Here is a 6,000-nt window from a genome sequence, read left to right on the forward strand (position 1 = left end):
CGTAGCATTAAACAATGAAATTTTATTGACAATTTATTTTGTTGGCTTTCTCACTTCAAAATCATCTTGCCGGCCCCGGTGCCCGGGGAAACGTCCTCGCCTGCCAACCCAGAGGTCGCGGGTTTGATTTCCGCCAAGGTGTGTGTTTCTCCGTCTAGACCTTGGGTGTATGTAAATGTTTCTATTGTGATGTTATTGTTTAAACCCGATGTAAAGGCCAAAGTGCTGTTTTCAGATAAATGTGAAATAAATAAATAAAACCCCTACACACGCCTCATGGTGAATGAGAAACTACTAATGAATGTTTACAATGAATATTTATAAAATTAAGTAAAGCGATTTCTACGGTAATTATTTTAAAACATTATGGACGGCGCCTCATTGAATTTTAATTCATTACCATCAATTTTCAAACGTTATTTCAAGTGTGATCATTAATCACTGTAAATATTTCATAAAGGTAGATTGTAACAAGAATACGCTTCAATGCCGCAAAGAATGTCAAATCATGGTGGCAATAGGATTTACGAAGATTTGGCCAAATAATGGGTGTACACCGGTTTGATCGTCTAGAAATACGTGTGCCTTCAGTTTTAGATAAACGATATGCAGCTATGTTAACATTTGCCCATTCTCGCAAGATCAGTGAATTCAAGCAAGAAATTCTTGAGAGAAAAACAACTATCAATCATAAGGGCAAACAAAAGACACAACCGATTGGTGACTGCATTTCCTCCTTTGGGGTAGCTTCCGTGCAGTGACCAACATTGTCACCCTTGTGCACCTCTTTAGCGATATTTCCCGAGGAAGCTGTGAGCGGGGAGACGGAAAGACCAAGAGAGTCGCCAAATCAACTCTGCGATCCACGTCATCCTGCACTTCCTCACACCCCGTGCACACACACGTCACCCGTGCCAAGGAATTCAAAACGCTCTCCCCCGTTAAAATCTGCTCAACATTCTGATGTACCGTTATGGGAGCAATCTCGTGGGCCGAGTCGTTCTACCTCACCGGCGATGTGGAACAGAAACACCGAAGGTCTTTCCACGGCGGTACTAACGGCGAAAGTGTATGCTTACACATATAAGACACCAATCGGTACTGGTTGATGTTTGCGGTTCTAATTTTCGAACTAGCCTCTGTCACTGGGTCAACAAATGCAGTGGACAAAGTTCAAGGAGTAGATTTCAAGCAGCAGCAGTATTGGTTGTACACATATGATTACAGGCCAAGGAACAGTTTATGAAAACATTCGTGAGTGGGTGTTCCACTCTTGAGATTGAATGTATGAACCATAAATACCAGAACGTACGTAAGAGAGTCCTTTATAGTTTTAAAGCAGGGGTATCCAAACCAGCGGCATGCATGCGACGCATCAAAAAAATTTAAATTGACGTAACTATCGTAAATAATGTACTTATTTTTACACGTTGTGTGAACGACTATTTTCGAATGAAACAGACAGACAAACCAAGAGTTAAATTTTACCTAAAATATCTTATGATCACTTTGAAAGCTTCCCTTCCATTGAACAATATGGGAACTACTTCCATCGAACCAGATACCGATTCGATGAGTTTTTCAAATGCATTATTACACTATTTTTATGCTTCCCTTTTATTCTTTTTGTAGTAACAATAATTTTTGTGAAAAGGTCTTATTATTCATACATCTATTTTTACTTATTGTCCATTGCAAAGGAATATTATGATAAAACATGTTTTACATCTTAAAAATCAAATGTACTTTTTACGTTTTTACAGATGTGATGGCGGAATTCACATGAAGTATCTCTTTTGGATAATTAGCTTTCATTGGCGCTTGCATTTTAAATGTTGCCCAAGAAAATTTTTATTCCGCCAAAGTGGACCATAAAACTCAAAATATTGAACACATCTACTTGGAAGATCGAAGTTGGAGGTGGATGCTAAAAACCAAATGGACCGATAAAACGAGGAAGACATCAGAAGAGTAAGAAGAATATAAAACAAAATAGGGCTATATAGACAATTATCTTTTAGTTGAGGCGAAATCGAAAATTTTTCGTTCACACCACCATCTAACTCGTTCTGTACGAAAATAAATGAGGCACACTTTGAGACATAATTACTTGCTAGTGAAGGACGTAAATGCGAGAATATACAAGAAATGGCCCCTAGCGAAGACAAAATATATCCACTGACCGAGTAGTATAAATTGAAAGAATACATTTGGGAGCAAGAAAAATCATCTAGTCAAAAGAGAAAAAGAATGAAAACTGAATAGTAAATAACAGTAAACATAAATTAATAGAATAAAAAACATTTTGTCATTTGAAAATTCAGACACATGGACATATAGTATGCTTGAGTTACTTTTTTGCTTCTTTTATTTGTTCAGCTACACAATTCGAGGAGACTCGAGTCAACTTTTGTAGTGTCCTACCAGCATGAATCAATTAAAGTAAGCGGAAGAGTAAATTTAACAGCACTTTTCCGCCCGACCTGGTTATCCCGGACGATAAGGATTCGGGCGGAAAGCCAAAAGGTTGCGGAATCGAGTACCAGATAATGCAGTGACGGGTCGATCATCATAAGGTTAAATGGCGACATAATTTCAAATGTCAGTAGCGGTTACGTATACGTAAGATATTTCCAGATCGGGGCGAGGATGAATTGTTCGGTAGTTAATCTACCGGAGTCTCATTTTCGTTCTTCCGAAGAGAGAGGCGAAAAATAAGACCAGGTCGGTCCACAGTCAAAATAATTCAAAAGTAGAAAAGAGAAGTGACTCTCTCCTTTTGCAATCTGAAGACTTCAGTTCGATTTTCATTACTTGTAAGATTTTTATGTGACCGATCGACCCGCACGCAATGTTGTGAGGACAACGCCCACACATCGATCGATCTCACAGGTCTTTCTTTGGTATTTTGGAAAGGAAGTTGAAGTAGTAGTAGTAGTAGTTTTGAGGGGAGGCGACCGACAGCTGAGGTAATTTGCGCCATAGGGGATGGACAGGAAAGGATGAAGGGTGGAGAGAAACCCGGCGTCGGCATTAGCCTACTCTTTACGAAAGGCGGCAAGGGGTCCGCAGCTTAACGTCCCATCCGACGGACGGCGTACTCACTCAAAGTGCCCTCCACAAAGCACCTCAAGTAGGGATCGAGATACCTCTGAAAAATATTCAACACCGCCGGGCAACCCGCGCCCTCTGGGTGGGAAGCCAGTACGTTAGCACCCGCACCATCTCGATCCCCAAGGAAGTTGAACTGGGGTTCCCCTGAATCTCATTAGAATAGATATTTCTCGATCATATTTTTGTACCCATTTTCATTACGTAGTAACGACAACGAAGACATTTTCCCAAAAGGATTTATCCGTGCAATTTAGATTCCCACCCAAATAAGGGCAAGACGGATATGTGAGAGCGACTGGATATTCAAGTTTAATTTTGAAAAATTGCTTAATAATAGAGTTTATATGGAGCAAATAACGTATTTGGGTAGCTTTTTGGAGGAAAATGACCTTAGTTGCGGGAAATTAGGAGAAAACAGTTTTGGCGAAAGAAAGATTCAAAGAAGGGCACGCTAAGTGAAGTCTTAAGTTAGAAAAAGATTATTAAAGACTAGCACGGAGTGTACGAATGTGTATCCAAAACTTGCTGCTGCATTGCACGAATTTTACTGCAATAAGATGAGTCGAGATAAAGATTTTTGAGATGCAGGTATGGAGAACGATTGAAAAATTAAGTTGAGCAGAGAGGAAGAATCACGATTAAATCAGGTAAGGCAGGAAAAGAGAAGTTGACAGGTGAAATCCGAAGAAGGTAGAAAATGTGGGTGGAGGAAATATTTAGAGGTTGTAGGATTTTAAAAGAAGAAACAGAAGAAAACAGAATATTGATTAAGAGTTTATATATAATAAATGTGAAACTCCAATAGCCGTAAACAGTTTACCTTTCTAAACAAAGTAAAAATGAAATTAGTAGGCTAACGCCACAAGTCAAGAAGGGGTAAAAGATAAAAAAGGATAAAGAGGTAGGTAAAAGGGGTAAAAGGTAAAAAAGGAGAGGATAAGAAAGGTGAATACGAATACGCGTATTTCGGCCACAAAGTAGCCCTCTTCAGCGTACTGAAGGGTAATCGTCACTACAACACAAGTCGAAGTGAGAAAGGCTAAGGGCAATCCGAAGAATATATAGTGTTACATGTGTGGGGGAGGGGGGGGGGTTGGTGAAAAAGACAAAAGCCAATGGACGAGGCTCCTTTTTTACCTTTTACCCCTTTTACCTACCTCTTTATCCTTTTTTACCTTTTACCCCTTCTTGACTTGTGGCGTTAGCCTACTAATTTCATTTTTACTTTGTTTAGAAAGGTAAACTGTTTACGGCTATTGGAGTTTCACATTTATTATATATTACTAGCCGTAAGAGCTCATTTCTATCAATATTGATTAAGAGGTTAGGGATAGAGGAAGGAAGGAAATAAGCTCTTTACCAGGGTTACAGGAGATTAAAACTTGGGAAGGATTGAAGCAGGAAATAATACAAGGCAAACAAGAGGAAGCTCACACTATACTTACAACAGTATTTTTAGCATGAACCTTACAAAAACTACCATTTGCTGGTTGATTTTGTCATAAAAAAACAACCACAGTATTCAATCTGATAGTTGATTTGATAGGTGATGACAAAGCCCAGCTAATACCAAATCCATGGGCTTGCAATTTTCATACACTAGGGTAGTAGAGCCAGTCCAGTTTCTTGTGAGCCCCCTGTGGTTTCCCATGAAGATCTATTCATCGGAAAATCACAGTTTGGATGAAGCTGAGGGTGCCCAGAGGCGTCGCGTCACCCGGAATCTAACAGGGTAAATTCGGTAATAAGCCCAGCGCTCTACCTACTGAACTAACACGACACTTTCATTAAATAATATTATTTGATCTAACCATTTGTTCGGAAAATTTCCAGTAAATCCAGTATATAATGATAATTTGAAATCAAATACTACATATATTAACATGTACACTAAATATATACTGTATTTGCTTTCAGTATAACATTCATTTTTTGAACTCAGCCCGAAAAATGGCAACGGTCATCTTTATTTTCATGAAACAGGTGTTTATGATATCGTGGGGTTAGGCAAAAGAGTTTATTATATTTCTGGTGACGAGGCATAGCAGCTGTGAAGTGTCGCAGCTGTGGTCTGCCCGTTTCTGAAATCAGCTGTGGAGGGGTTAATCATAAGCGGATGTGATAACTCAAGAATAATAGTAAAATAGAAAATTAATTAAGAACGAAACAAGCATGCGATTTGTTAAAAAATTTCTGGGGAATAGGATTGATAAATTAAATGCTGTATGAAGTGTCTGTAAAGGATGAAAAGATGTGAACGATACTATTAATACGTACGAGGACCTTTAGCCTCGACGGGCGAATTTAACATGAATTCAGAATTTCTTAACAAAAAATAAAAGAATGGTAGCTCTATCAAAAAACCTTTTTTCCAAAAATTAAAAAGTAAAGGCAGAGTACCAATAATTAAATTAGGGATATAAATGCAAGGAAAATTATGGGGATAAGTATTACGCGGTAGGAATAAAAACATTGAAAAGAATCTGAAAATTTAGAACACCTTATAAATATATAAATAATAACTATTATTTATAGATTTTTATATTTAGTTATTATAAATAATAACTAAATAATTATGACATTATACGAACTATATAAGAAAAGAATGACGAGTAAAACTTCTATATAACCAAGTCAATCGATAGAAATTAAAAAAGGTCAACATAGAGGCAAAGGATGTGGCGAAAATCAATCCAAGGATTTCCATTGCAAATAAGTCCAAGGAGTCCTATGCTGCAGTTAAGCTTTAACAAATCGAGATATTTTACGAAGAAAACCTGGAAGGCCTTTCTAGAAACAGAAATATTTCGAGATATCTTATCAGAACTCTGCAACTTCCTCCTTCCAAAACACAAGATAGCTTATCTGTAGCCAAAGCATAAATGA

This window comes from Hetaerina americana, unplaced genomic scaffold, assembly GCF_022747635.1.
Source record: "Hetaerina americana unplaced genomic scaffold, ioHetAmer1.1.p SCAF_10, whole genome shotgun sequence".
NCBI lineage: Eukaryota > Metazoa > Arthropoda > Insecta > Odonata > Calopterygidae > Hetaerina > Hetaerina americana.